Raw genomic sequence first — 7,493 nt, 5'->3', positions numbered from 1 at the left:
CTAACCCTAAACTGCACCCTACCCCTAACCCTAACCCTAACCCTAACCCTAAGCCTAAGCCTAACCCAAACCCTAACACTAACCCTAAGCCTAACCCTAACCCTAACCCTAACCCTAACCCTAACCCTAACCCTAACCCTAAACCTACCCCTACCCCTACCCCTAACCCTAACCCTAAGCCTAACCCAAACCCTAACAGTAACCCTAAGCCTAACCCTAAGCCTAACCCTAACCCTAATTCTAATGGTAAACCTAACCCTAACTCTAACCCTAACCCTAACCCTAAACCCTAACCCTAACCCTAAACCCTAACCCTAACCGTAAACCTAAGCCTAACCCTAACTCTAATTCTATCCGTAACCATAAACCTAACCCAAAGAGAAACTCCAAACTTAACCCTAACCCGAACACTAACCCTAAGCCTAACCCTAACCCTAAACCGAAAACCTAACCCTAACCCTAACCCCTAACCCTAACCCTAACACTAACCCTAGTAGCTTGCAGTCTCTTTTTTATGGTTAGGGAACTGGCTTTGTGAATAGTTTGCAGTCTCCTTTTTAAGGTTAGGGTTAGGGAACAGGGTTTGCACATAGCTTGCAGTCTCTTTTTAAAGGTTAGTGTCAGGGAAAAGCGTTTGCGCATATCTTACAGTCTCTTTTTTAGGGTTAGGGTTAGGGAAAAGGGTTTGCGCATAGCTTGCAGTTACTGTGTGGACCAATCAGTGCTGACTCTGCCCAGAGGGTGGGGCCAGTGCTCTAGATAAGCAGAGTACATACCGGACGGTGGTGGTATTCTGCCAGACACACAACTGAACAGTAACAGCCAAAGCAGACACCCAAGAGAAAAAGCAAAAAGTTCTGACAGCGGTGGGCAGTGAATGAGGCTTATAGCCCGAGAGGGGCTTATTGGGCACCGCTGCGTGTCTGGAATAGGCTAAACCCGCGATTCTTAGATCGCCTATTGAGACAGATTCTGCCTAACCCTAACCCTAACCTTAACATTAACCCTAACCCTAACCCTAACCCTAACCCTAACCATAACCCTAACCCTAAGCCCAACCCTACCCCTAACCCTAACCCTAACTATAAACCTAACCCTAACCCTAACCCTAACCGTACACCTACCCCGACCCCTACCACTACCCCTAACCCTAACTATAAACCTANTACACCTACCCCGACCCCTACCACTACCCCTAACCCTAAACCTAAGCCTAACCCTAACCCTAATTCTAACCGTATCCGTAAACCTAACCCAAAGAGAAACTCCAAACTTAACCCTAAATCTAACACTAACCCTAAGCCTAACCCTAATCCTAAACCTGAAACCTAACCCTGTGCCTAACCCTAACTCTAACCCTAACCCTATAACCCTAAACCCTAAACCTAAACCCTAACCCTAACCCGAACACTAAGCCTAACCCTAACCCCAAACCTAACCCTAACCCTAACCATAAACCTAACCCTAAGACTAACCCTAATCCTACACCAACCCCTACCCCTAAACCTAACTCTAAGCCTAACCCGAACCCTAACACTAACCCTAACCCTAACCCTAATTCTAACCCTAAACCTAACCCTAACTCTAACCAAAACCCTAAACCCTAACCCTAACCCTAATCCTAACCCTAACCCTAACCCTAATTCTATCCGTAACCGTAAACCTAACCCAAAGAGAAACTCCAAACTTAACCCTAACCCTAACCCTAACCCTAACCCTAACCCTAACCCTAACAGTAACCCTAACCCTAACCCTAACCCTAAGCCCAACCCTACCCCTAAGCCTAACCCTAACTATAAACCTAACCCTAACAATAACCCTAACCCTACACCTACCCCTACCCCTACCCCTAACCCTAAACCTAAACCTAACCATAATCCCAATTCTAACCGTAACCGTAAACCTAACCCAAAGAGAAACTCCAAACTTAACCCTAACTCTAACACTAACCCTAAGCCTAACCCTAACCCTAAACCTAAAACCTAACCCTATGCCTAACCCTAACTCTAACCCTAACCCGAAACCCTAACCCTAACCCTGACTCTAACCCTAGTAGTTTGCAGTCTCTTTTTTAAGGTTAGGTTTAGGGAAGAGGTTTTGCACATAGCTTGCAATCTCTTTTTTAGGGTTAGGGTGAGGGAACCAGGTTTGCGCATAGCTTGCAGTGTCTTTTTTACGGTTAGGGTCAGGGAAAAGGGTTTGCACATAGCTTGCAGTTACTGTGTGAACCAATCAGCGCTGACTCCGCCTCTTGACTCTGCCCAGTGGGCGGAGCCACTGCTCTTTTTAGGTAGAGTACATTCCGGATGGCGGTGGGTATTCTGCCAGACACGCAACAGTACGGCAAAAGCAAAAGCAGACACCCAAGAGAAAAAGCAAAAGGTTCTGACAGCGGTGGGCAGTGAATCGGGCTTATAGCTCGAGAGGAACTTACTGGGCACCGCTGCGTATCTGGAAAAGGATAAAACCGTGATTCTTAGATCGCGCATTGAGACAGATTCTACCTAACCCTAACCCTAACCCTAACGCTAACCCTAACCCTAACCCTAAACTTATTTCTAACCCTAACCCTAACCCTAAACCTTGTAGCTCTAAACCTAACCCCAACCCTAACTCTAAACCTAAACCTAACCCTAAACGTAACCCTTACTCTTACCCTAACCCTAACCCTAACGCTAACACTACCCCTTACCCTAGCCCTAACCCTAACCCTAACCCTAAACCCTAACCCCTAACCCTTGTAGGTCTAAAGCTAACCCGAACCCTACCCCAACCCTAACAATTGGTAGCTCTAAACCTAACCCCAACCCTAACTCTAAACCTAAACCTAACCCTACCCGTAACCATAACCCTAACCCGAAACCCTAACCCTAACCCTAACCCTAACCCAAACTTTAACCCTAAATCCTAACCCTAAACCCTAACCCCTAACCCTAACCTTAACCCTTAATTGTAACCCTAACCCTAGTAGCTTGCAGTCCCTTTTTTAAGGTTAGGTTTAGGGAACTGCCTTTTGCATAGCTTGCAGTCTCTTTCTTAACGTTAGGTTCAGGGAACAGGGTTTGCGCATAGCTTGCAGTCTCTTTTTTAAGGTTAGGGTTAGGGAACCAGGTTTGTGCATAGCTTGCAGTCTCTTTTTTAAGGTTAAGGTTAGAGAAAAGGGTTTGCACATAGCTTGCAGTTATTGTGTGGACCAATCAGTGCTGACTCCGCCTCTTGACTCCGCCCAGTGGGCGGAGCCACTGCTCTATATAAGCAGACTACATTCTGGACGGCGGTGGGTATTCTGCCAGACACACAACATAACGGCAAAAGCAAAAGGAGACACCCAAGAGAAAAAGCAAAAGGTACTGACAGCGGTACCAGGCAGTGAATCGGGTTTATAGCCCGAGAGAAGCTTACTGGGCACCGCTGCGTATCTGGAATGGGATAAAACCGTGATTGTTAGATCGTACATTGAGACAGATTCTGCCTAACCCTAACCATAACACTAAACCTAACCCTAACCCTAACCCTAACCCTAACCCTAACCCTAACCCTAACCCTAACCCTTGCTAACCCTAAGCCTACCCCTAACCCTAACCCTTGCTAACCCTAAGCCTAATTCTAAATCTAACGTTAACACTAACCCTAACCCTAAGCCTAACTTTAACCCTAACCCTAACCCTAGCCCTTGTAGTTATAAACCTAACTCCAACCCTAACTCTAAACCTAAACCTAACCCTAACACTAACCCTTACTCTTACGCTACCCTAACCCAAACCCTAACGCTAACACTACCCCTAACCCTAACCCCTAACCTTAACCCAAAACTCTACCCCTAACCGTAACCCTAAACCCTAACCCCTAACCCTTGTAGGTCTAAACCGAACCCTAACCCTACTCCAACCCTAACCCTTGGTAGCTCTAAACCTAACCCCAACCCTAACTCTAAACATAAAACTAACCCTAACCTTATCCGTAACCCTAACCCTGACTCTAACCCTAACCCTAACCCTAACACTCCCCCTAACCCTACCCCTAACCCTAACCCTAACCCAAAACCCTAACCCTAACCCTAACCCTAACCCTNAACCCTAACCCTAACCCTAACCCTAACCCTGACTCTAACCCTACCCCTAACCCTAACCCTAACACAACCCCTAACCCTACCCGTAACCATAACCCTAACCCGAAACCCGATCCCTAAACCTAACCCAAACTTTAACCCTAAATCCTAACCCTAAAGCCTAACCCCTAACCCTAACCTTAACCCTTAACTGTAACCGTAAACCGAGTAGCTTGCAGTCCCTTTTTTAAGGTTAGGTTTAGGGAACTGCCTTTTGCATAGCTTGCAGTCTCTTTCTTAACATTAGGTTCAGGGAACAGGGTTTGCGCATAGCTTGCAGTCTCTTTTTTAAGCTTAGGGTTAGGGAACCGGGTTCGCGCATAGCTTGCAGTCTCTTTTTTAAGGTTAAGGTTAGGGAAAAGGGTTTGCGCATAGCGTGCAGTTACTGTGTGGACCAATCAGCGCTGACTCTGCCTCTTGACTCCGCCCAGTGGGCGGAGCCACTGCTCTATATAAGCAGAGTACATTCCGGATGGCGGTGGGTATTCTGCCAGACACACAACATACCGGCAAAAGCAAAAGGAGACACCCAAGAGAAAAAGCAAAAGGTTCTGACAGCGGTGGGCAGTGAATCGGGCTTATAGCCCGAGAGGGGCTTATTGGGCACCGCTGTGTGTCTGGAATGGGCTAAAACCATGATTGTTAGATCGTACATTGAGACAGATTCTGCCTAACCCTAACCATAACACTAAACCTAACCCTAACCCCTAACCCTAACCCTAACCCTATCCCTAACCCTAAGCCTAAGCCTACCCCTAACCCTAACCCTTGCTAACCCTAAGCCTAATTCTAAATCTAAAGTTAACACTAACCCTAACCCTAAGCCTAACTTTAACCCTAACCCTAACCCTAGCCCTTGTAGTTATAAACCTAACCCCAACCCTAACTCTAAACCTAAACCTAACCCTAACACTAACCCTTACTCTTACGCTAACCCTAACCCAAACCCTAACGCTAAAACTACCCCTAACCCTACCCCTAACCTTAACCCAAAACCCTACCCCTAACCGTAACCCTAAACCCTAACCCCTAACCCTTGTAGGCCTAAACTGAACCCTAACCCTACTCCAACCCTAACCCTTGGTAGCTCTAAACCTAACCCCAACCCTAACTCTAAACTTAAACCTAACCCTAACCATAACCCTAACCCTAACCCTTACTCTAACCCTACCCCTAACCTTAACCCTAACCCTAACACTGCCCCTAAACCTACCCCTAACTTTAACCCTAACCCTAATCCTGACCCTAACCCTAACCCTCACCCTCACCCTAACCTTAACCCTAACCCTAACCCTAACCCTAACCCTAACCCAAACTTTAACCCTAAATCCTAACCCTAAATACTAACCCCTAACCCTAACCCTTAACCGTAACCCTAACCCTAGTACCTTGTAGTCTCTTTTTTAAGGTTAGGGTTAGGGAACTGGCTTATTGCATAGCTTGCAGTCTCTTTTTTCAGGTTAGGGTTAGGGAAAAGGGTTTGCGCATAGTGTGCAGTCTCTTTTTTAGGGTTAGGGTTAGGGAAAAGGGTTTGCGGATAGCTTTCAGTTACCATGTGGATCAATCAGCGCTGACTCCGACTCTTGACTCCGCCCAGTGGGCGGAGCCACTGCTCTATATAAGCAGAGTACAATCCGGACGGCGGTGGGTATTCTGCGTGACACGCAACAGAACCGCAAAAGCAAAAGTAGACACCCAAGAGAAAAAGCAAAAGGTTCTCACAGCAGTAGGCAGTGAATCGGGTTTATAGCCCAAGAGAAGCTTACTGGGCACCGCTGCGTGTTTGAAATCGGATAAAACCGTGATTCTTAGTTCACGCATTGAGACAGATTCTGCCTAACCTTAACCCTAACGCTAAACCTAACCCTAACCCTAACCCTAAACCTAATCCTAACCCTATACCTTGCTAACCCTAACCCTTGCCAGTTCAAAACCTAACCCCAACCCTAACTCTAAACCTAAACCTAACCCTAACCCTAACCCTAACCCTTACCCTAACACCACCCCTAACCCTACTCCTAACCCTAACCTGAAACCCTAACCCTAACCCTAACCCTGACTCTAACCCTACCCCTAAACATAGCCATAACCCTAACACTACCCCTAACCCTACTTGTAACCCTAACCCTAACCCGAAACCCTAACCCTAACTGTAACCCTAACCCAAACTTTAACCCTAAATCCTAACCCTAAATACTAACCCCTAACCCTAACCCTTAACCGTAACCCTAATCCTAGTACCTTGTAGTCTCTTTTTTAAGGTTAGGGTTAGGGAACTGGCTTATTGCATAGCTTGCAGTCTCTTTTTTAAGGTTAGGGTTAGGGAAAAGGGTTTGCGCATAGCTTTCAGTTACCGTGTGGATCAATCAGCGCTGACTCCGGCTCTTGACTCCGCCCAGTGGGCGGAGCCACTGCTCTATATAAGCAGAGTACATTCCGGACGGCGGTGGGTATTCTGCCAGACAGGCAACAGAACCGCAAAAACAAAAGCAGACACCCAAGAGAAAAAGCAAAAGGTTCTCACAGCGGTAGGCAGTGAATCGGGTTTATAGCCCAAGAGAAGCTTACTGGGCACCGCTGTGTATTTGAAATCGAATAAAACCATGATTCTTAGATCGCGCATTGAGACAGATTCTGCCTAACCCTAACCCTAACGCTAACCCTAACCCTAACCCTAACCCTAACCCTAACCCTAAACCTAACCCTAACCCTATACCTTGCTAACCCTAACCCTTGCTAGCTCAAAACCTTACCCCAACCCTAACTCTAAACCTAAACCTAACCCTAACCCTAACCCTAAACACTAACCCCTAACCCTAACCCTAATTATAATTCAAACCCTAACCCTAACCCTTACCCAAACTTTAACCCTAAATCCTAACCCTAAATACTAACCCCTAACCCTAACCCTTAACCGTAACCCTAACCCTAGTAGCTTGCAGTCTCTTTTTTACGGTTAGGCTTAGGGAACTGGTTTATTGCATAGGTTGCAGTCTCTTTCTTAACGTTAGGTTCAGGGAACAGGGTTTGCGCATAGCTTGCAGTCTCTTTTTTAAGATTAGGGTTAGGGAACGGGGTTTGCGCATAGCTTGTAGTCTCTTTTTTACAGTTAAGGTTAGGGAAAAGGGTTTGCGCATAGCTTGCAGTTTCTTTTTTAGGGTTACGGTTAGGGAAAAGGGTTTGCTCATAGCTTGCAGTCTCTTTTTTAGGGTTACGGTTAGGGAAAAGGGTTTGCACTGTGCTGGTTTAGGAGTTAACCAGCAGGGGAAATGAACCCAACTCAAAGGAGAGATTATAAGTCAGAATAACAATTTATTAAAATAATACAGTAAGCACAACCATACAAACAAACAATTGGTCTTAACCCACAAACCCCAAATGTATA

Source organism: Lepidothrix coronata, unplaced genomic scaffold (assembly GCF_001604755.1).
Source record: "Lepidothrix coronata isolate B3197 unplaced genomic scaffold, Lepidothrix_coronata-1.0 Scaffold259, whole genome shotgun sequence".
NCBI classification, from domain to species: Eukaryota; Metazoa; Chordata; class Aves; order Passeriformes; family Pipridae; genus Lepidothrix; species Lepidothrix coronata.
The sequence above is the reverse complement of the archived record's forward strand: the minus strand, read 5'-3'. Positions refer to the sequence as shown.